This window comes from Lygodium microphyllum, chromosome 12 (genome assembly GCF_053477565.2).
Source record: "Lygodium microphyllum isolate KBCC chromosome 12, Lygodium_microphyllum_v1.1.10, whole genome shotgun sequence".
Lineage (NCBI taxonomy): Eukaryota > Viridiplantae > Streptophyta > Polypodiopsida > Schizaeales > Lygodiaceae > Lygodium > Lygodium microphyllum.
Genome location: NC_141146.1, coordinates 62,186,223 through 62,212,250, shown reverse-complemented (window position 1 = coordinate 62,212,250; position 26,028 = coordinate 62,186,223). Strand labels below are relative to the sequence as shown.

The window sequence follows — 26,028 nt, the reverse complement described above, 5'->3', positions numbered from 1 at the left end:
TTAAAGAATTCACTCTTGTCAGGATTTGCAAACAATTGATTTTCTTTCAGTAATTGAAAAACTAATGATAAATGCTCATAATGTTCTTTTTCACTTTGACTGAATACTAAAATATCATCAAAGAAAACAATCACACAATATTGATATTTTAGAAAAATACGGTTCATCATTCTACTGAAAGTAGCAGGTGCATTAGTTAATCCAAATGGCATAACTAAGAATTCGTAATGGCCAAACTGTGTCCTGAATGCAGTCTTAAATATGTCGGATCTATCTAGCCTCACCTGATGATATCCAGATTTAAGGTCAATTTTACTAAATATAGAAGATCCTTGCAGTTTGTCCATAAGGTCGTCAACTCTAGGTATAGGATACCTATTCTTTACAGTGATCTTGTTTAATGCTCGGTAGTCAATACACATCCGATAAGTATTATTCTTTTTCTTGACTAGGAGCACAGGTGCACCGAATGGAGAACTGCTAGGTCGAATTAAACCTCTATTTAGTAATTCTTCTACTTGAGTCTGGATTTCTTTTTGCTCTATTTGATTGTGCCTATATGGGGCTTTGCAAGGTGGTTGTGTGCCAGGTATTAGGTCAATCTTATGGTCTTCTGGACGTGATGGAGGTAAACCTGGTGGTAGGTCTTCTGCAAAACAGTCCTTAAAATATGCAAGAAATTCCTTATGCTGAGGGTGCATATGAGTTTCTTTTGCGTGCAATTCATTCACCCAAATGAGATATGATTTAGTGTTCTTGCGTAGTGCACGTTTTGCTTGAGTATGCGAAAGCAGTGGAAACATATGAGATGCATGCATACCAAATAATGTAATAGATTTTCCTTGAAAATTAATATTCATTGTGTGTGTGGAATAATCTATATTGGGATTATGTTGGTGTCTCCATGGCATTCCTAGAATAATGTCGCTAGACTGTAATGGGACAACTAAGAAATTTCTTCTTTCAATATATGGACCAATTTGAATTTCTAAATTTTGAACTTCTTGTGTGCCATTGTACCTAGTGCCTAAAAATGCAGCTTTTATGCGATAGTGCGTAGGTACAGTATGCAATTTCAATTCCTTTACCAATTTTGCTGAAATAAAGTCATGGGTACTACCGTCATCATGCAATATAATTCTTTCTTTTCCATGCACCATACATTTCATAGTCAACAATGAATGTAAAGTAGGCATACCTGGTAAAGTGTCGGAAGTAGTAGTAGGATCATCTTCTTCTTCAGTGAAATCCGGCATATCCTCATGCTCGTCCTCGTCCATAGCTCCAAGGTAGTTGATATGTGCTGATGGCTTCTTTGAATGACAATTTGCTGCGAGATGGCCTGGCTGGTGACACTTGTAGCATACGATGGGCTTGGCTTTGGTCACATTATTTGCAATGGCTGGGAGTCTGGGTATATTTGGATTTGCTTGTTGGATAGGCTTAGGATTTGGATTGACAGTGGATGGCAATGCAGGTGGTTTAGGCCAATTCTTGCGGAAAGATGGTGATGAGAAACGACCTGGATTAAACCTTCTGAAATTGGAATTGAATTGTTTAGATCCATAATTACCGTTTGCTTGGAATGGCTGTGGTTGTCGATCTCTTCCGCGTAACTTATCTTCAGTGTCGTGAGCTAAGGAGATGGCATCTTCAAGGGTAACAGGCTTGAACATATTCACCTCAGCGTAGTAATGTCCAAGAAGTCCAGACATGTACTTCCGCTTATGGGTCGTCTCTGGTACGTCTTCAAGCATGCGTAGCTGTAAGAGTGCATTCCAAAAACGCTCTGTATACTGTGGTATAGGCTCACGGTCGCGTTGTTGAAGTAAATCCCATTGCTTGATAGCCTTCTCATGAAATTGCGGTGGTAGAAAATTTTGCATGAACTTCTTCTTAAAATCTTCCCATGTTGCAGGACATTCTATGCTCTTGCGGACGACAGTCCACCAAAGTGATGCTCTATCTATCAGATGATTAGTAACACACTTGATTTTATCTTTCTCAGGATAAGTTTCCTCATGGAAATAGTCATCAAACTGGCTAATGAATGATAAAACAGTCTTTCCTTCTCTTATGCCATTGAAAGTGCGAAACTTGAAACTTCGTTTACTTATCTTAGATTCCTTGCGAATGGTTTGTGCTTCAAGAGTGGCGTCGATGGTACGGCGAATCAAATCTTCAGCTTGCGGTTCTTCTTTATCAGTGGACGCTCCTTGTAGCTTTGTCAATTGCGCTTGCAAGGCTTGCCTAGCTCTTCGCTCTTCTTCCAATTGCAGCATAATAAGATCCAGCTTTTGTTCCATGGTAGGCTCGGGTAGGTCGTCTTCAGCCATAGGATCATCCATATGTGGGGTAGTCATCCTGTAAAACTCAACAAACCTTTCTCACTCAAAATCAGTTAGCGGGATGAGCGTAGCTCAAATTTGGGGTTACAAGGCTATATATTTTTGGGTATTTTCTTCTTCAATTTTCAGAAATTCTGAAATATTTCTGTCTCCGTTTGCTGAAAGTACTTCAACGAACTTGTAGATAGGTAAAACAGCTTGCTGCGAACAACTTTCCAGTTCTGAGTTTTTGCAAACGAACAAGTCTTCTAGGAGTTTCGAGCGTTAGTCAGTTCTGATTTAGTCTGACTTGCAGAGTTGCAGACTTAACAGACTTGCAGGGTTGTTGACTTGCTGAACTTAGCCGATTTGCAGAACTTGCAGGACTTGATTAGTGTCGACTTGCGAAACTTGACTTCTGAAGCGCGTGACCGAGAGTTTGCAGACTTGTCTGCCCAGTAGAACTTGCAGAGTATAGTATGGCTTAAGCTTAATTAGTTAAGCTTAAGCTAATAAGCTTAAGAAGAAAAAGAAGGCGCCGTTTTCTGATCGTGAGGGGGGGGGGGGCCGTTTTTCTTCACGCGGATTTTTCGGAGGTGTCTTCTTGCCAGTCGATTGACGATTTGAAGCTTTTTAAAGTTTCTTAAGCTTAAGACTAAGCTTTAAGCTCAAACTAAACTTGATTAGGAAAGATCTTATCTGTAACTCCACGACTTCATGAAGGAAGTGTTTGAGTGGTCCTCCGCCGACAGAGAGTGGTCCTTCGCGATCTGAGAGTGGAAACAGGGGTTTTTGATCGCCAGAAGTCTGCCTGTATCGACGGTTCGCGACGAGATTGACTGTAGAGGCCGTTTGTTCCTGGAGCTCCGTCTTCACCCGAGATTGGTAGCGATTGGAAGCCCTTGATCTCTGCTCCGCTCTGATACCACTGGTGCGCAGATCGGACGCAGGTAGCTCACGTAGTGAATTCCCAAAGGTCCCCAAGAACAAAGTACTCTACTTTTTAGCACAAAAACTATCTCTACACATCAACTGAAGCATTCACAATCGTTAGTAAAATAACACAATTAAACCGACAAAAGTGAATACCTAGCAGTCTTCAGCTACATAAATAAATCAACTGGTTAGAAATAAATCCTAACCTTAATTTATTACGAGTGCGCACTCTAAACTCATAAACGTTTATTAATTTAATATGCATTTTACGGAATCACCCGCTATGGAATCACCCATGTACACACTAAATTAATGAAACGCCCGAAAAGGATAGGCGTCCCCATCAACTTCTCGCACAAAGAATCCTCTTTGCGTATGAGCCCCGGTCATCTAAGTAAGTTTACGGAATCCACCGTAAAACCTCACGGAATCCACCGTGGAATATGCCTCCTGGCATCAGTGTGTGTGAATATATGGCGAGCGTGGCATAGAGAGAGGGTCAACACAGTCTTAGCAGGTCTATCTTGCCTTGAGCTAGCATGGCAGAAAGGATCTGAGGTATCATCATCATCCATTAGATCATCATTCTTGCTAGTAACATTTCTTCAAGTCTAAGTAGAGAGTTGGTCTTGCAATCCATAGCTCCCCTTTGCATTCAATAAAATCTTAGGAAGGCAAAGGGGGAGTCATTATGAATGCAATACTTCAAAGATCCTTGCAGTTGTGGGAGTCGATACAATTGTAACAGCAAGGTAGTTTGCCCCAATATATCTAATTACAACATATTCAACCTTTGCATCTGATTATGACATATTCAACCTTTGCGAAACACATACAATAAGCCTCGAAGCTAGGCTACAACAAAGAGGTCAATCCTTTCTCACTACATCTCAATATTGATTTACATTTATCAGTTCTTGGGCTGCAAAGATAGGTGTAATTGGTTTTAGTAGAGCGTGAGTTGAGGTTATGTGTGAGAGGTAGTCACAAATGTATGTGGTTTGAAGCTCTTAAAGCAATAAGAGTTAAGTCCATGAGTGAAGCACAACTTTACTCTCCTAAAATGTGACATGTTGGAGCATTGATAGATTGTTGCATCTTATACATTCTTATCGAGAGAAAGGGAAAGTTAGGATGCACTTTGTAGGCAACATGGTTTATTGATGTACTGCATGCAATCAATCAATCATTCTTGCAATGCTTTGCATGGCATAGTTTCCATAGAGATTCATCATGGAGGGTAGCAAGATTAAATCAAGCATATGTAAGCCAATGGGCTGGTGGCTGACCCTTCATATCAAGGTGAGGACTATCCTAGCTATCATGGCTTTTGACCACTGACCAATCGATGTAGTCTTCAAAATCACCTCCATTTCAACTCAAGGTATCCTTCCTAAAGAAACATAAATTCATTGAGTAAACCAAACGAGCTTTGGCTTAGGTTGGTTTGAAGGCAAGTTGAACCTGCTTGGAAGGCTACATGTTTTTATCACATTGCACTTTCAAAGGAAGATGGCAGAGATCAAATTGCATTTAGAAGAAAACATATGGTTGGCGTTTCTAGATGTAAAGAGTTTATTTTGTATGATACTGCTCTTAATCATAAAGATGCTATTCTCATGTGGCTCCTAGTAGAACATACTGAAGATTTTCTTATAACTCAAGAGATGAATAAGATTTAAGGTTTGAAAATCCAATTAAAGGGTAGATGGTTGATAGAGGGAGATACCCCCATCCATCTCTTTTTTTCAAATACTCTTAAGTTCGAGTATAGAAAAGAGATTACAATCATGATGGAAGAGGAGAATGGACGCTCTCGTTTTGATGGCCTCCACACGTTTTGTAGGCCTCTGCTGATGCTCTCCACAACTTGCTTAATCATAAGGGAAAGCTGGTTGTTAAGATAAACAAGAGGGTGGATTTTGAGAGGAATGACAAAGTAATCATCTTGAAGTCAAAATACAACTAGAAGAACTTATACCCACAAACCTCTTAAAGAAGAAAAAGTGGGCTCTTAGACGTCTAGCAAGCTACCCCTCTACTAAACTGAATGTGTTCATCTGGAAGATATTGGCTATAAAGCTACTGATGAAAGATGCACTTGCCGATTTTAGAAAGTTTCAGTACTATGCCTTGTTTGTTTTAGGGAGCCATAAAACTATCCTACACTTTTTTTGGCAATGCCCAATGGCAAAGACATTGTAGACTAGACCAAAAAATCGGGTCTCCCAAAGCAGGTCTTAATGTTTCTACTAGCATGTGCCTATCACGTTTTCAAGGACAAAGGTGCCTCGGATGGCAAAACCCTCAAGCTTTGGAACATTGTAAGAGCTATGATTTTGAAGCACACATGATTTCATAGAAACATGATTCCTATGTAGAAAGCTAGAGCCCCATAGGTGCAACTTTTGTTTAGATCATGTGTATATCAAAACCTTAGCCTTATTGGAAACCTTAGGTAGTGCCCCACACCCTGCCCCTCCAACTACTGCAGTGAACTGTATGCCAAGATAGTAATGCAAATGGCTAAGATTTGTAACATCAAATGAATGTTGTGATTTGATCTTCAAGGCCACAATACACATCTCGTGGAGCCCAATCAATAGCATATTGTCCACCTAAATAATGAGAATCAACAGAACATTTGCATTTATGTGGACAAAGAGCGTGCTCTTGGTGTGAGTGACTAAAACCAAGAGCAATCAAATGAGTGTGCATCTTGCCATAGGTGCTTGTTTCAAACCATATGAGACCTTATGCAAACAACACCTTACTCCTAGTATTTGAGATATCATTCAAGCTACTCTCCAAGAGCTAGGGTGATGGTTTTGGGGTAAAACCATGGGATATTTCTTGATGATGTAAATCTCTATTAATACAAATCGTATTGTTCCGAAAAAAAAGGCACTTAAAGGCATTGCAATTTTTCAAATGCAAAGCTCATTGCATTTCCATTCCCTCGCACACGAGAAAATTTAAGCAAAAATGCCATAAACCTTGAGATTACATAGGATCATGTGCATCTCTGTTGGCGTGTGTGTGTGTGGGGCATCATGAGCCACCAATGTTCCCCTTGCATCTAATCCTCCCTCACAATTCTCATCCAGCAGGAGCGAACCAAGCCCTGGCATTCAGCCACTGCCCACAAGTAGGGTACAGACCCACCCCACAGCAAAGATGAGGACAACAAGAATGCTTCCGTGGTGAAGATTGACTTCAAAGCTGCTTATCTCATATCTCAACTGCTTCGAAAGGACCCTGGCCGCCTCAGCCAGAAGCAACCTACCCAAGCTTGTCATCTTGGGTCTCGTGCTTCTCAGTGTCCTCATCCTCATCATCATTTGCAGCCGCGGTGACTCCTTGGCCCTCCTCTCTGTCCACTCACGCCCAAAGAGTGCCGAGAAGAATCCATACCCTGAAGTAGACTTCAAGAAGGTGCACAAAGTGGTAGATACTAGGAAATTCCATGTTGTCAAGGCAGAAAAACGGATCATGATAACAACCTCTAACTCTTTCACAGAGCAAGTTCAGGCTATGGTGAAAATGCAGGGATGGCAAGTTGTTGCCATTGGAGATACAGAAACACCAAGTTATTGGGAAGTGAGACTAGCCATTTTCTTGTCCGTTGAGCAGCAAGCAGCTCTTGGTTATAGGATCCTTGCCCAACATCTATATGTTTCTTATATGAGGAAGAGTGTTGGATATTTATTTGCAATCTAGCATGGTGCAAAGGTGATCTATGATGCAAATGAGAGTGCATCTGTAATAGGGGGGATCTGAGCAACCACTTTGACTTGGAGTTATCTAATAACAGGAACAATAATTTATTGCAATATTTGTCATTTCATAAAAAAAATTTGTCAACCCTTACATTCACTTTGGCTAGAGATTTGTGTGGCCTAGGGGCTTCCCTCTGGAATCTGTAAGCAACATAAATGCAGAGATTTGTTATGGACATGTGCCAAGTGGAAAACAATCTATTCTCAATAAGGATTAGCCAATGGGTTTCCTGGCGTTGACGTTTTTTATAATGCTCAAAAATCAGAATCTAAGTTGTTTGATATCAATTTTGATACACATACCCTTCTTGTTGCGCTTCCACAGGGTACAATGGCTCCCATTAATCATCTCGATACATTGTTCCATTCTCAGGCTTTCTGGCACTCATGCTTCCTGTATCAGTAAACCCTCAAGTTTCAGACATAATGAGGGGATATTAGGTGCAAATACTCTTATGGGAGATTGGGGGTTATGTGACACTATATCCACCATCAATTGACCAGCAAGATACCTTGAAGCCACATTTCTTTGAAGATGAGAAGGATTTACATGACAGTGTTGACACGCTGGCTGACTTTTCAGTCTCTTGGAGATCAAAGAAGGCAAACTTCTTTAAATGAGTTGATGATCTAAGCTATTCTATGGCTCAAGTAGGTTTTTGGATAGCTCGAGATGTGGATTATATTGTGGCTTGGCTTCAAGATCTTGTTTCAGTGGGGTGTACCCAACCAAGAATGTTCACTCTTGAAATTGACAAGGGGAAAGCTCTGATAGATCAGTCAATACATTGGGAGTTCGTGCCTTTGGCACTCCCCTCCACACACCTTGGTGTGGTTGAAGCTTCAACAATAGGCTTTGAAGTTGGAAATTTGCTCAGATGGAGAAAGTTTTATGGGGATGTTGTCTTAATCACGTTCTGTGATTGGCCAGTTAATAAAATAGCACTTGGATGGAGAATGCTTTATGGCAGAATTTTCAACACTGTGGTTATACTTTTTGAACAAAGTGATCCAGCTTTTGGAGTTGAAGCAGTTGAAGAATGGCACACATATAAGTGAGTGAAAGAAATACTCTTTTACCTCAATGTGGATATACATGCTAAAAGTTATCAGGACATTCAAATAGCTTGTGTTTGTAGTTCATATCATTTATTCGTGAAGGTCTAATCCATAAACAAAATCTTGCCTTGATGTCTTGGGAGGATTTTTAGTTCACAGGTTTATGAATGACATAATTATTGAGAAATGAAGCTATTGTCCCAGGGGGCACCTTCTCTTTGGGCTTTTTTATTCCATCTTGTATCGATAGAGTTTTTCACAACTAAAGCTTTGAAAGTATTAGGTTCTATTATGTTGCAGTGTTAATGCTTCTGAAACATACTAGGATGCCTTCAACGACATGCTATGTGCCAAAAAATTTGAAAGCAACTGAAACTCAAAATAGGAGTGGATGTCTAAAGAGGGTCGGTTTTTTGACACTAGCTTCATTATACGAATTGCCAAAGAGTGGAGTGATAGAAACTTGCTTTGATGATGTTGAATATAAGACAATTAGAGGAGAATGACTTTATTACCACATAGAGTTGTTGACCCATGAGCCATGCAAGCATGCTGGGATGATGTTATAAATGAGGAAAAAAACCCATTAGCCATACTCTTTCCATTATGACATCGTGCCAATACATCTTCAAGTCTTGTGGAAACAATGAGACTTGGACACAAAAGTGCTTCAAGCACTACCGAATAGGCCCTTCGTTAAACTTTTACCTTTGTTGTGATTGCAAAATTTTGCAGAACCAATTATTAGCATTCAACTCTTTGGTCACCAACGGATTAATATCAATCAAAATACATGATCTATGTATCCCAGACATTCCCTCTAGATGTTGTTGTCAAAAAGCCAATATCAAGTAGCTAGCTGGATGGATGATTCTACTTTTTTATGCACATTGGAGTCTTTTTTGTTAACCGTCACTTTTTCTTTTGCAGACAACTTTCTCATATCTTTGAGCATAAAAAAGTAGAGGGGTTCCTATTTATTAAAGATCATGTTATTTTGAATTATTGGAACTTACTGCAAGCCAATAAAACTAAATTCTGAAATTTGCAGAAGGTCAGTTTGTCAACTTTCTGCCTTGAAAATTAACTCCCTTGTAAATTTGACTTAAAAAAGATCTTGTTCCTATTTTTAAATTTCATTTAATGTAGATTTTATGTGAAGATCAAGAGTTTGGTGTGGGGTCCAGGCTGTTGTATAGTATATAGATGGAATGATTTCATTAAGCCTTTTTTTAAATTCCAATGGTTAAGACACGTAGTGTTGGTAGTTGTTGTTCACAAGATGCTGTAATGTTGAAACAAGCTACTAATCGACCTGTTACTCTCTTTGAACTACAAGCACATTGTCTAGTGAAAATGGCATTGTAGAGTTTATTCAAACTGATTTGAACGGTCAACAAAGCAATTGTAATTTATATATCCACTTTAGTGAGGTTGTTCCTTTTTAGTTTATTGCTACAAGAATTATCCTGAAAGCATGCTAAAAATAGGCATCATCTTCTCTGAATAGGAGGAATCCTGCCTATCTTGCATATCTGAATAGGATGCTTGGGGTGACCACGAGCTTTTGTATAATGTGTCCTTCAATTCTTACATATGCCTGCTACTGCATTATAGAAGATATAAAAAACACACAGAGATATTCATTATCTGCAGACTCTGAAGTTTGAAGGTATGGTCAACAAAGACGCTTAGGGTCTTCATCAAGAAAAGATCCTTACACCATTGAACATAATCAAATGATGTTTTGTCCTAGAAAATTTGATCTTATGCTAAGGAATTAGAGAAGCAGGTAGTGAGCTTGCTGCAAGTTAACGTTCATGTTACATGCTGCATTTAAGTAGCTTGATTGGAGAAAAGGATTTGTGTTGTTGGCCTTATAGGTTTAGGAGTAGCATCAACAGAAGGAGATCAGATCAGCCCACTCACTATCATTCTAGACTTAATGACAATTTTTTTGAGCTTTACAACTTCACCAGCTACAAACAAACCAGCAATTGAAGTTTGATGTCCAACCCCCTCTTGTGTTGAGTTTGGCTTACGTCGTGTTCTACTCTTTTTGGTCTTTGTTTTGCTCTTCATGTTTTTCTCTTTGCCCTTTCCACTCTTCTTTTTGCTCTTTTTGCTTTTTTATTTGCTCTTTTGGTACTTCCTCCATGATATGTTCAAGTCAGCCTTGGCCGGCGTAGACTTCTTATTAGATCAAAATGCAGTTATTTTACCTAGCACAAGAAATTTGCTCTGAAGGGTTTTTCTCAAGGTTGATCGGTAGATAGAGTTGAAGTAGATGAAATCAAAATATTGAAATGTTTGGATCTAGAATATGCATTCTACTTGGATTCTTCTCTCTAGAGTACGTTAACTATATCCTGGCTAGTTGTTTGCCTAGCTTCTAGATCCAACCATTGTAGTTAATGTGGATATGTTTATTTGTTATTGTTGGGCACTTAGATTAGTAGTGTTTATGGCTCAATGATTAAGGGTTTTAAAAAAAGAGTCATATGACTCCGTGAGGTGATTTACTACAGGTGCTTTGTCCATTCGAGGGTATCGTCACTGCTAGTGGCATTTCTTCAGTGCCTATTAGTGATGTTGGTACCTTGCCTCTATTGTTTGACTGTTCATCGAGCTTTGTTTTTGAGGCCCTACATGTTCTTGACTTGGGCTTCTCTCTCCTCTCAATTCATGGCCTTCTCAGTCTCGAGACTTGTATTGTCTACATCAAGCTAGTCATATTTGTTGTGGATTCTTCTACAGGAGCCACTTTTGTGATAGGTTGGTAGGAGAGGGGGCTATAGGACCTCATGTTAGTCTCAAATGTCTCTATCAAAGCATATGCCACATGCAATACTTTACATCCATTAGATTCAGTCTGATCATGTCCGAAAAACTGTCCTACAAGACCACCCTGCAAAAAACTGCTCGTATCTTTTGAACCATAACTCAGATCGCCAAGATTTAAAAAGTAAAAATGTAGCCTCACTCATGATCTACAACTTATCTTAAGACACTTGGACCAAATTCTGAATATTTCAGCCACTAAATTTTTCTACGCAACTTGCAACTGGTCATTGTAGCATGTAGTCCTAGCTAGACACTCTGTATCTCCTGCATACGAACTCGGATGTTAGTACCAGGTTTGTTCTACTCAAATTTTAGTATGCATCATGGCACGTCTTTTCATCCATTTGTTATTTTGAAAGCAATACTTTGAAAGGCTTCTTTCATCACCATACATACTAAAATACTTACTGCCAAGATTTCTTTCGTAAGGGGCATCTCATCATTTAATTGATGCTCTGCGTATGCATCCAATTTTATTCCGATTCTGTGTTTCCAAAAATGGTAGAAATGTTTGCAAAAATATGTTTGTGATTTTTTTTTTCATAGTCATTACAACTGTCAAAGAGTTGTGCATGTGCAGACCTGCCATGAAAAGCTGAAACTGAAATTCAGAGTTACGTTCTTCCTTCACTGACTACACAAGATTGAAGCATGATTCTGTATCCCAAACTTCTTATGATCTATCACCATAGCATGATTGTGCTATCCATACAAGAGTGAAACATGCCAATGGAGTGGAGTTCTAAGCAAATCTAGTGAGTTGGTTAGCATGGATGTAAGCAGCACAACTAGCATGCAAGGAACTCTGTGCTATGTTGCTCCTGAGTATGTTGGGAATGGAGCACTTTCAAAGAAAAGTGACATCTTGAGTTTTGAGTTCTTGTGCTAGTTATTTTGTCATGTAGACACCCTATTCAGGTGACAATATCACCTATGAAGGAGTTTGAGAGGGCTAGCCTTATATCTTGGGCTTGGACCTTATCTCAATCAGGAAAGCTCCTTGATGTGATGGATGAAGAGCTTCACAGAGGCTCTAATCAAAGAGTAGGCCATTTTATGCATAAGTCTACATTTGTTATGCTTGGAATGGGTGGCAACCACAAGGCCTTTTGAATTGCATATTTGTTGGACTACCATTTTGCTATGAATACCGTATTGCCAACCATGCTGACCTCCCCTCCATCATTGCTGAAGTGCGGGGGGAAAGTGAAAGCAGAATTTGTTGTTCGAAGGGCCACATTAGGAGTTGCATGCTACAAGGGAAAAGCTGGTGGTGGGAGAGCACTAACAGTGTTGAAGTGAACATGAGAAGAGGAGGAGTAGGCTGTTGGTTAGTTGGGCGGAAAGAGGCAATAGATCCACATTGCAACGAAGGCGAGAAGAGGAGGAGCATGCTATTGGTCTCAGTTGTTTGTTGGGATGAAAGAGGTGACAAATTTGGTGTTTTTTGAACAATATTTTAGAAGGGGGTGGGGGATTTTTAAAAAACCCTCCATGTGGCCTTTTTTTTTTGCCAGAAGCTATTTTGTCCTGGGCACCTTCTATTCCCTTCTGGAAACCCTTGCTAGAATAGCTCCCTGGTGTGGGAGAAGCATATGCCATGGCTGCATTCTAAGGAATCGAAGCAATTGAAGATGGGATGGAGCCCCGATCCTCCGATGGCACCTGCAACAAGTTTGATACTGGGGAGACAAGTCAAGCAACAGGGGAGAGGGAGGCAACGGCGCAGATGAGGTGTCATGTGGTCCACCCTAATCATGCACTCATCCAAGAACTGATTATTCATTTTCTACTGTGCGACATCTGCTTGAGCCTCCTCAAGGAAGGTGACAAAGTCGAAGCCCTTTGACTTGTTCGTCTCACAATCCATGATGATATGGCAATCGATAATCTTGTTGTGTGCTTGGAAGGCCTTATGGAGGGATTCCTCATCAGTGATGTATGCTAGGCTACTAACAAAGAGGCGGGACATGGCTCATATTTTCACAAAGCTAAATCCATGTTTGAGGGCTTGCCCTTGCATATTTTGATCCATCTCTTCTCTCGCATATTTTGATCCTCTTTCCTATCCTTGGTACTGTCATGCCATTCTCAAACATCTCTGTATGTTAAAGCATATGTCACATGCAATAATTTACATCAATCAGATGCAGTCTTATCTTATCTAGAAAACTATCCTATAGGACCACCCTGCAGAAAATTGCTCATATCTTTTGAACCATAACTCAAATCACTAAGCTTTAAAAAGTAAAAATGTAGCCCTGCTTGTGATGTACAACTTTGCTAAAGACACTGGGATCAAATTCTGAAGTTTTCAGCCCCTAAAATCTTCTATGCAACCTGCAACTTGTCATTATAACATGTTGTCTCTGCCAGCTATCGACCTTCCTGACTTTGTATCTCCTACATACAAACATGGGTATCAACCAAACTTTATAGGACCCTTTCCAAGGTATCAAATCCCATTTTGGATGCATCGGTCACTATTAATCCTCTCCCAATTAAAATGGTTTTACACATCTTCAGTTTAGCTATGTCTATCCACTATAGTTTCCAACAGCCATATCGCCCTCCTGGTTGTCAAACATCCACTAGATAGTCGACCAATAAGGCATAAATACATGCAAGACATCCCCTTTAGCTTTAAATAACTTGTATATCACATGGAATATGCCAAGACCAAAGATCCACGTCATTAACCCACTTAATCTGTTTAGGTCATCTTTCTTTGCATCCCAAACGATGGTATCCTCTATAACCTGCATCAATGTCTCTCTTGTATTTTCTATTATCTATTTACTCTTAACATTATCCACATTCTCTTTCTCAGTATCATTCATTCCTTCAAACTTTGTAGCATCTACATCTTCAATCTTCATATCTGTATAATCAAACTCTGTAGCATCCACATCCACAAACTCTATGTCATATTCGAGCTCTTTTTTTCATCCTAAATCTCTATATCATCTGCGAGCTCTTCCATAGTTTCCTCTGCATCATCAAGTTTTTCTGTCCTGCATGTCATGTGCTCCATCTGCTAATATTGCATCTATAACTACCATTAATGCATCTGTATTGTTAAGCAAAAGTCAAAATCTCTATATCTTTGGTATTCTCCTATAATGCATTTAGTGATGTTAGTACCTTGCCTCTATCGTCTGACCGTTCATTGAGCTCTATTTTTGAGGCCCTACTTGTTCTTGACTTGGGTTCTCTTTTCTCTCAATTCATGGTCTTCCTAGTCTTGAGACTCGTATTGTCTACATCGAGCTAGCCAATTTTGTTGCGGATTCTTCTACAGGGGCCACGTTTGTGATAGGTTGGTAGGAGAGGGGGCTATAGGACCTCATGTCAGTCTCAAATGTCTCTATCAAAACATATGACACATGCAATACTTTACATCCATTAGATTCAGTCTGATCCTGTCCGAAAAACTATCCTACAAGACCACCCTGCAGAAAACTGCTCATATCTTTTGAACCACAACTCAGATCACCAAGCTTTAAAAAGAAAAAGTGTAGCCCTTCTCGTGATCTACAACTTATCTGCAACACTTGGATCAAATTATGAAGATTTCAGCCCCTAAAATTTTCTGCACAATCTACAACAGTTCAGCACAGCATGTAGTCCTAGCTAGACATCGACCTTCGCGACTCTGTATCTCCTGCATATGAGCTCGGATGCTAACCAAACTTTGTAGGACCCTTCCAAGTATGAAAGCCCATTTTGGATGTGTCACTCACCATTAATCCTCTCCCAATCAAAACATTTTTAGACATCTTCAGTTCAGCCCTACTTGTCCATTGTAGTCTCCTACTTGGTCAAACATTCATTGGATAGTTGACCAAAAAGACACACATATGTGCAAGACATCCCTTTTGGCTTTAAATAACTTGTATATCACATGGAATATGCCAAGATCAAAGATCCACATCATTAACCTATGGTCAATCACACTAGACATAAAAACATAGATTGAAGTCTGCTTCCATACACACCCCTCCCCCAAAGGGGGTTGGTTCAATGGATGCTACACATCCTTAATCTAGGCATGTTAGGTTTTGGATAACTCGCTAGTTGGGCAGAGAGGGTGTAGAAGGAGGGTGGCTCGCCTTAACTACAGCCTACTGATGACTGATTGGCCTCATGGAATTGCAAACCCTTTTTGTGTTGTAATCCATAATCAGCCCCTTTAGTAACCTCAACGTCGATCGTTGTCATCAATGACTTCTTTCCCTACAGCACCCATCAAATTATATCTAATAACATTAGGCGAGTCTTGCAGATTCTGGTGCCATCAAGTGAACTAGTTTACATATCAATCAGTATTGTGAATTTTCTGATTTGTTTGGTGGTTGGACAAACTAGTACATTTGTTAATTTTGTTAAGGTAGTGTACATGTATCAAACCTCGAACTCTTAGCATGGCCAATTCTAGACCTTTTTCTAATTGAACAGTGGTCCTATTTTCCCTCTTCAAATAACTTTGGACTGCATCTTTACATGGGTTGTTTCCATAGAAACCTTTTGTTTCAATTGTATAGACATAATCTCTAATCCTACAAATAGGAGTTTTCTCTAGTAGTCCACTTGTGAGGCAGAGATTCATTAGACAAGAGAGCGGACGATGCTTGCCTCTAGCCCACCCAATGACACTCTAATCTCAGGCAGCACCACAACTGTCAGTAGTAAGAAATAGGAAGAAATAAGCTTTCCCTTTGTCAAGCAACATGGACAAGTACACTAGAGATGGGGTCTTCAACCACATGGAAGAACTATAAGCGTGGATTGGAGGTTATAATCGCAAGCTTTTATTGGGGCTATCTTGAACATTCATGTGGATTCTTTATGTTTTTAGTTTATCACTTGTTTCTATGGTGAAGGTCAAGATGATGCTACGCCTAAAGTTGGGAAATCCATTGATTTCTACGGACCCTTTGATAAAGGGGAGGCTCTCACATCATCACAAAATTCTTTAAAATTTGATCTTGAGCCATGGTCTTGGTCTTGAAAGGAAAATTTTTGTTTTATGTTTTGTAACTAGATCCGTGGGTCTAGAAAATCCATGTAATGGGTGTTTCTTATATGGGATGTATTCACCTTTTCAAATATGGAAACTTTTGCTCACATGAGAGCCCCTCCAAATCTCACTAAAGGTGTAATTAATATCATTTCCTATCATAATCCAGTCTAAAATATGTCCCTTGTTGTATCTACTACTCAAGCTCATGACCTTGTATCTTATCTTGGCTCTTGCACCCACGATTTAGGCCATGATTATCTACGGTTGTTGTGCATGGTTCCTAAAGAGGAGTTTACCCTCTAGTAGGTGGCTCTTGTATAGGGTTGTACAAGTGTACAAGACTGTGCACTCTAGTGTTTGGATATTCAACTCATATTATCATGAAAAAACTCGACGTAAAGTAGTGTGGCATTGTGTTTTTATTTAAATTGCATAGAAGGGTTTATAAAAATGAACCTCATCTCAAAATTTAGATTTACAAAAGGAATATAAATATTGCCTTCAAAATTCACAAAAGGGGTATATAAAATTGTGTAAATTTTTTAAAAAGGGGTTTTTTAAATACCATTTGAACGTACGTTATATAGAGGGTTAACCCAAGGTGGACTCCTCGGGTTGCTTTCTAATTATCCCCACAAGGATCCTAACTTTCAAAAAGTCATCTCAATCCTCCCCATAAGGACTATCAACCCTTCAAGGTTGTATTACAATAATTCAAAACATCAGTTCATGAACCCTTTCCTCATGGAAATTATCAAGATCTACATCCTCATATCTTGATGGTTTCTCTTAAGTATGACAAACAACATACTTAGCATGCTCATAGGGGTATCCCAACATCTAGTTCCAAATGTAGGGCTTGCTAGCACTACAACTACTCTTTCACATGACACTCTTTACAATAGTTGTTGATAGACCCACTTAGCATGCTCATAGGGGTATCCCAACATCTAGTTCCAAATGTAGGGCTTGCTAGCACTACAACTACTCTTTCACATGACACTCTTTACAATAGTTGTTGATAGACCCACAATGTTTTGGGTATTGATTTGTTCCCAATTAACAACAACCGTTTATCAGAAGTAGCAAATAGAATATATAACTTAACTAACTTTAGTCCCTCAATCTAATGGATCCTTCACATTCATATCAAAGCAAGAAGTTTTGGCTTATGTATATCTCCATGTGTGAACTATTTTGTGGCCAAAAGTCATATTGTACCAATTGCCTTGGCAAGGTTGCAACACATTTGAATGAATAAATATTTTCTCAACTATCTTGAATATGGCTTCCCAATATGAGAACTAATCTGAGTCTAAGGCCACCTAATACACCAATAAAAAAATCTCCCTCAACCATGCAACCTCTTTTTCTTTAATTTCCCGTGGATCATAGCGCACTTACTAGAATCAATGGAAAACAAAAAATCAAGCTTCATTCAAACAAGTGTTGTGATTTAATCAATTCCTTTTATTCATTGATCACCTACCTTTTAAAACCTTGAATCTAATACCACATGTGAGGTTCCTCCTCTAATAAACCCAAAGGAGTCCTCTAGTAATCGATCAAAATTCATGTATATGCACATCACCGCCTGGGGAATTTTGGACTTCATTATGGGAATCCTAGTTCTACTTCACAAGGGAAGTGTGGATAGCTCATCCCTAATAGTAGTCTAATCCATGCCTGAGAAAGGTCACTTTGCAAACATTTGTGAGAGGAGGGCTAACACCACACTTGGTTCAAAGAGACTAAGAGATGAGGGCAGTGTAACTCAACCCCTCTCTCCATAAGGTAAAATCTTAGCTTTGGGCCCCTAAAACAATGTTAATCCAAGTTACTATCCTTCCAAAATTGGAGTCATGTACTAAATAGCTCTATTTACTATTAAGAAAACTACCCGACTTTTAGGCAATGGATTGTAGGGACCGAGGCTTCCCATTTTCCTTGATGGGATTTGTTTTAGTTATCTAATTAGCAAAGCATGCTCTTAACAAGAAAATAAGGATTCTAAGTTGATTTTCAACTTTTTCTAACTTCTTTTTTAGTAATTTATGGGTACTTATAATTTTATAAGGTGAAAAGACCAATCTTATGTGCTTCTTTTGCTATTTCAAGTTTACTCTTTTTCTTCCCATTAAGTGCATGTGACTAACCCCATAGATGAATTAAGAAAATTGAGAGTTTTTTAGAATAATTTCAAAATATCACAAATAACCATGATTCTTGCTCCAAACTTGATTATCATCACACAACCATCCATCATTGCATAGTTTTTTAGAATAATTTCAAAATATCACAAATAACCATGATTCTTGCTCCAAACTTGATTATCATCACGCAACCATCCATCATTGCATAGAATCACAAATAACCATGATTCTTGCTCCAAACTTGATTATCAGCACACAACCATCCATCATTGCATAGAATTGCCACAACTTCAACTTGAAGCGAGACCATTATAACTTCATGTTGTGCAAGTTTCGAGGCTTCTTTAGGTTGTACTTTAGCCTTAGGTTGAGCTTTAGTTTTAGCAATTGCACCATTATTCATGGGAGCTCATACACTCTCTCTACATCACTTTGGGCCATAGGAATTGCCTTAGGTTGAGCTTTAGTTTTAGCAATTGCATCATTATTCATGGGAGCTCATACACTCTCTCTACATCACTTTGGGCCATAGGAATTGTCTTCAAGGAACGATCTTCACAAAACACATTCAACTAGCCTTTAAAATTTGTGTCCATTGTTGCTTAGGGGCAAAGAAGGGCTACAAAAACTCCCACAACTTTTCTTGCCTTGTTTTGAAATCATTTGGATCTTTTGATAACCTTTGAGGCCTAGTATGTAGAAACAAGGGGGATAGAGTAAGTGAGGAGAGGTAGGGGACATTGTGAATGGATTTAACAAGGGTATAACAACTATGTTTGCTAAAAGAAACAAGAAAAATCTAGGAAAGAGATTGCCAATATTCTAGGATGCCAGATGAGATTGTGAAGAGCACAGATCATGAAGTTATGAACAAAGAGCATGGCTAAAATCCTTATAAAGAGTAGAATAGGATGCTCCAAGGATTTGACCTAATTTTTAGATATTCAAATTCATGGATTTTACCATGTAGATGTTTGGGGGAGAAGAGCACGACATGATTTTCTCTCCTCTTAACTTTTTTTGGCTTTCTTTTATTTATTTGGCCTTGTAGAGCATACTTTTCTCCAAAAAGTATGCCTTGCTTTTAGGCTCTCATATTTTTGCACAAAAGCCAAATTCAAATTTCCCCTTTCTACTCTAAAATTGTTTCCCTTCTCCTTAGTTTTTTCTTATCCCAAAAGTGCTTTAATCCATGTTCCTTGTGTGTAAGGTTTAATGTGCTCATGCTATCAAATTAGCATGCCATAAACTTGTAGAGAGAGAAATTTTTGAGATGAATGTGTCTCTGCTATTAATTTTTCCCGTCTTTAATATCAAAGGTCTCAATTTAAACGTTATGTGTTTTTTTCTACCTTAGCATTATAAGGTGAATTTTACTAAATACGCTTGTGTCTAACAATAATTAAATGTGCAAATGTGACAAATATTCACATTTTATTCATTAAATCACTTATCCAACATTTTTCACACATCAATTAACTTGTTTCTAAAACACAGATTTTTCTGATTGAAGTGAAGTATATATGCATATTGTTTATTGAAATGGACTAAGTGATGGGAACATTACATCTCTCCAAGAGTGTTTTAAAAACCTTAGGCACAGAGCACTAGCACAATTAAAGATAGACCTCCTTAGCATTGACACCTATCAATTTAACATTTAGATATCTTATCATAGTCCTTTGGGCTTTTGTAGATGCCCTCATGAACCAAATCTATCCATAGATCATTAAATTATGATTAATCATGCATGCATTCACTAGATCTTCCATAAGGCTCTTTCAAATTCTAATAACATAAGCATTAGTCCTTATATATGTAAACATGGTATAAAAGACTTAAGGTGCAAATATTTATCCAATATAGTGAAAAGAAAGTCATTCTAAGTCAAATATGCTTTAGAGTTCAAGGGTGTTATCGATTTATTATAGTCAAAGTTAGCTCATGTTTATTCTTAGGGATTTTCAACAAGGTTTAGTGTGATGATGACGTCATATGTAATTGTTCCACACTTGATCTAGACTAGAAAAAATCCAATTTTGAGGTCAATATTATGTTTCATACTTCTATTGTTATCTTCACTTCGAATCCACATCATGACCCACATCAAGAAAACTACATAATGACATTCACTACAAGCTCAAGGCCGGCAACAAGTTTTCACTTCTCCATCGTGGCAAGGCAAAGAGATCCCCAATTTAAGCCGATGGGATGACTCCAATAGTAGCACAAGCCCATCATCTCCATGATACCCAAAAGAGCTTGCAAGCAAGAAGACTCTTTCGAAGAGGAAGAAGCAAGTGAGGATGTGGAAGCTGATAACAAGGAGCCAGAGAACAATGAGAGTGACGCCTCTATGGATGATGAACATGGAAACAATAATAATGAGACCAACATTGAAAACAATATCAATAGGCCTCAGGTCTAGATAGAATGGTCCGAGTCTAGTGGAGACGCAACTAAGGGGCACTCAACAAGTAATAAGGGCCCCATGTGGTACCCCAAGCTAAAAACTAAAAAGAGCTAGAAAACTTTCTTCTCCACTTCTAGTACCCCTCCTCCTTGCTCTAGAACCAACCCTTACTGAGTAGCCCACATCTAAGCCCTAGCCCCAAGCCCAACAAGCACAAGGATGGCAACCACAATGAGGTCTAGCCAAATAAGTCCTAGGGCAAGGCTAAAGCGGAGAAAGAACTATCACCTAGTGGCTCTAGGGAGATCTGCAAAAGTACCAAAAAAGTATGGACCTACCGATTAGGAAAGTTTCATTTGCATGCTTAGTGAAGGAAATCATTCACTCTTAGAGATATCAATTTTGCATGCAAGGAATTGCAGTGGATGCTATCCACGAAGCTACAGAAGTGTACATTATCACCCTTTTTTAGGATGCATATCTATATCTAATTCATGCCAAGTGAGTGACTAGCTAGATGAATAAGAGGGGAGAAAGATTACCACCCTTTTTTAGAATGCATCTCTGTATCTAATTCATGCCTAGACGGATAAGAGGGGAGAAAGATTAGAGCTACCAAGGGCTTAGAGTTTTTGTAACACACCGCAAACGTGAATAGGTGTAAAAGGGTTATGTCATCATTTTTGTATGAATAAGAAATAAATACACACTTTTCACACATAAATGGAGGTAGGCTAAAAAAAATCCTCATACCCTATCCTCATTATACATCCATATATATACTCTTAATTTTTTATAATTTGTGACACATTAAAACTAATTTTTTCTTAATTTGTTCTCTTCAAAAAGGCTATTTCTTATTTTTTTCAATTTATTGAACATAAATTATTGAGTTTTCCTCTTTTTTTAATTTACACAACTAGTGTGGATTGTGATCTATTAGCATAGCAATTATTATTCCATGTGAACAACATTAAACCCTCAAAACCTAACAAAATCTCCATTTTGGCATTACATCTCGTATCTCAGGTTTTGCGATTTTAATTTTTTTATGTAAACAACTGAAACTAGCTAAGTTTTTAATGATTTCAGACATTGGCAACCATAACTCAAGCATTTTCAACCATTTTTCATGATAGCCCCAAGTGATATGACAAAATATGTAATAAATTGGTACTTATGCTAAATCCTGCACATGTCATGCATCATATTTCAAAAAATGGAGCCGCTAATGCCATCACACAACCACTATCGACCACTTTGATACATCCTCACTCCATTCCTTGCATCTTTCCATGATCTGGCACCCATTCTCCCTCATCCTCTTAGCCTATACAAACATCAATTATGACAAGAGAGAAAGACTAAAATCTAAATTTTGAATAGAATACATCATTTCTCATACTTGTTGTGGCAATTGGAGGTGAAGAATTGCAAGAATCCATGGCCCAAGTTGTTCCTCATGATTCGATCAAGTGAAAAATCACATTTTTGGGGCCATGAAGGGGTGTGCCGAAAAAAAAAATCCCTCCCCTCCTCCCCAATTTGTTGAGTTTTCCCAATTTTGAAGCTTCTAAGCTTCATTAGCCACTAACTTGCCAATTAGCTTGCCGATTAGCCAATTCATCTCCTTGGCATTCGCACTGTCGACAAGTGGTTTCGAGCCAAATGAAGGAGCAAACGGCCTCAAATTCACAATCCGACTGGACGAGCACCTTCCTAGCCTCCATCACTTGCTTTTCATCTTCTAGATCAAGTAGCTTCCTTATAACACCAAACCTTGCATCCATTAAATGGGGGATCAAATGGACTTCGATCGGAGAAATGGACACTTGCATTGAATTCCCGACATCAAAATCCACCTAGAAAAACACTACCTCCTTGATCTATGATCGACACATTTTCCACCAAAACCACTGCTTTTATAGCTCTTTGGGCTACTTTTATGCTTTAAATTCGCTCTTAAAATAAACTTTCATTGGTGACCATGAAGATAAAGTGACCCAACTCGCCAAACCCACAAACTAATCTACACACACAAAATGTAGAGGGCATCAAGCTGCTTCAAATAAGATGCACAATAAAGATCTCACCCTACCCCTTGACAAAATCAGGACATGAATTCCACAAGAAATAGGCTAAGCATAATCTAACAAAGAAGTCAAAAGCTAGTTCCTAACCAACTGCTCCAACATAGACCAGCTAAAAGAACTATCAAAGAAGTCATCCTAAGTGGTAGTCTGATCCACTGACCTAACCTGGGACAACTAGACCAAGAAATCATATTAGGTAGATGCTACCATAGCATGTCTCATTTATATATTTGTTTCCATTTATCTCAGTCTCTATTCTTTATCAATTTGTACTCGAATGTATAAAAAGGAGAGGGCTAAGTATATTGTGATCCAAGGAGAATAGGGCATCGATCTCAAATATCCAAGAACCTACCAAGCCCTCGTGAGACGCAACATTAAAATTTCATTTTTATTCATGCTCACTTTTATTTTCGTTCCAATCATCCTTATTTTCTTTTTGACAAAATTCCACCCCGAGGAAGACAAGGCATCGACCTCGAGTAAGCCTCGGGTTGTCATCTTGACTCATCTCCAAGAACCTACCAGGTTTTCACAAGGCGATGAGCATTAGCTCTTTGAAATTTTTCTTACTTTTCTTTACTACAGGGACTAGAAACCCTTTTTACACATCTCCATATTATAGGTATTTCAAACACATTTATCATTTTTTTCTTTTATTTGGTAGGCTTCCCTATCTACCTCACAACCAATATAGGGATTCCTAGTATCAACTCCCTATCAGGCTAGAAGGACAGGGTTACTAGGACTACCTCTAAAACATCTCTTTAAATAGCTAGAGATGGACTTCCTATTATCTACATGTCCACCGTAATCAAATTTTGTGTAGCCCATGACTTCTATATCCTGGTCACCATACCAAATGGACTATCTATAGTATCCTTAAGGTATCTCCCGTTACCCTTCAGAACATCCCAATGTCAAATGCCATGTGCAGTCATATAATGAGCTACAACTCCCATTGCAAATGCTATGTCAAGTCTAGTGGCTATCATGGCTACATCAAGCTACCCACCATAGATGCATATGGGATCTTAGCCATCTCATCCTTCTCATCATGTGACTAGGGATAATCTACATGAATAACCTTCACATGAGAAGGTAATGGTGGGTAGCCAATAGGCCTACCACCCTACATATGGAACTGCTCAAGGACTTTATGACAAGTAGAGGAGTCCCTTAGACTGATTTCATACATAATCTGTATACCAAGTATATGCAAGCCATGCCCCATATCCTTCATCTCAAATATTTTCTTAAGCTGAGTCTTCAAAGCATCCAACTCATCATGAGCACTCCCAACAATATGCATAACATCAACATGTAGCACCAAAATAATAAGGTTACCATCACCTTCTTCGTATAAAGATATGGATCTATATATCACTACGAGAGTAACTCTATGGATGATAAAGGCATCAAACTTATGTTATGATTCCCTAGGTACCTTCTTAAGTCTATAAAGACTCTTCCTCAACTTATACACTAGGTGTTCCTTGCCTTTTTTCTCAAAGTCCTTAGGCTATTGCATATATATATATCATCATGTAAGTCCCATGAAGGAAAGCCATTTTCACATCCACCTCGTACAAGTCCAATTCCATTTGTGCAACCAAGGCCAATACCAAGAGTAGAATAGATATCTAGACCACATGAGAGAATATCTCATCAAAATCAACTCCCTTCTCATTCTTATAATCCTTTTATCAACCAATATGGCCTTATATGCTAGTTTGGGGCAACTAAGAGTATTCTTGAACTTGTACACCCACTTGCATAGCAATGCATGTTTTTCATTGGGCAAAGAAACCAAATCCCATGTAAGATTTTTCCTCAATTTTTCTACAATGAATCATACTCAGACTGCATGGCTCTCTCCCAAGAGTGACTATTACCTCTACACATAGCCTCTTCATAAATTAGAGGTTATGTTACCATGACATAATGTATATATGGCTCAAGGAGGATATGTTCAAAAACTGTAGTAAGCTATCTAAATGGGGCTGGTTGTACTATAACAAGAGGATCCTCCTAAGAGACCACCTAGCATACCTCAATCACTTGCTCTAGTCTCAGATAAACCTTTTTCTCATGGAATATGGCATCATTGCTATAGATAATCTTTCGAGCTTGTGGATTGCAAAGGTGGTAGTCCATCTCACCTACATCGCCATATCCAAGAAAGATGCATTTGACAAACTTTGGATCCAACTTATTACACCTATCTTTGGAAATATGGCAAAAAGCCTCACATCCAAAGACTCACAAGTGTGCATACAAGGGAGGTTTGCCATACCATATCTCATCTATAACTCTATCACCAAGAATAGTGTAGCGGATCTCTTAATGAGATGAACGCTTGTAGTAATTGTCTTAGAGTAAAAGTACTATGGTAAGCCTACCTAACCAAGCACACAGTGGACTCTTTCCTAAGTGGTCCTATTCATGCACTCTACAATATCATTCTAGGATGGAGTGTATGGGGCAATTTACTAACACTTAATACCCCTCTTACCACAAAGCTACTCAAATGCCTTAAAGATATATTCACCCCCATTATCAGATTGTAGACATTTCAACCTATGCCCAAACTAGTTCTCAACCATAGCAAAAAAGCATTGAAATGTAGGTAATGACTCTAATTTCTACTTAATGGAATAGGCCCAAACCATCACCTAATGACTAACAAGGCATGGGATCACAAACATTTGAATAAACAAGAGCCAAAGGCTCACCCACATGCATAGAGCCAAACTTTTTATAAGAGTTACATGTTTGCTTGCTATATAAACAATTATCACAAGAGTCAACAGATTATTAGTTAAGAGATGGAAAATACTACAAATGAGTGAGTACTTTCATTCCTTTCATGGATATATGCATAAGATGGCAATGCCAAAGAGATACGTAAGGAAGATCAATCATGGCTAAGACATAATCAGCAGATCTAGATACAAGCAAAGGGTATAGGCTTCCAATCTTAGCATCTTTAGCAAAAACAAGGCCTCCACAAGTGATCTTCCATGCAGAATCTCCAAAAAAGATATGATATCTGTCATCATCCAACTATCCAATTGAGATAAGGCTTTTAGTCAAAGTTAAGACATGATGTACATCATGAAGCACAAAATAAGCACTCAGATATCAAACTACAATCTAACATCACCTATGCCAATGATATCCAATGTAGTGTCATCTCCCAATTGAAAACAACCTGTGACAATATGATAACCATGAAACCAATGATAATACAAGGTAACATGGGAATGAAGCTCCCATATCAAGAAGCCAATAATGAATGTAAGAAGACAAAGCATCACTCGATTGAGTAGCATCAAGTGATGAAGAAACAAGGATGTAATCACCTGAACTATACTCCAAGAAAATAATTTCTTCTATCT

At 38.6% G+C, this 26,028-nt stretch overlaps 1 pseudogene; it reads left to right on the top strand.

The window, feature by feature from the left end:
- The first annotated feature begins 6,278 nt into the window (after positions 1-6,278).
- LOC148027829 (putative glycosyltransferase STELLO1 pseudogene) lies at positions 6,279-9,143 on the top strand (annotated as a pseudogene).
- The last annotated feature ends 16,885 nt before the right edge of the window (positions 9,144-26,028 follow it).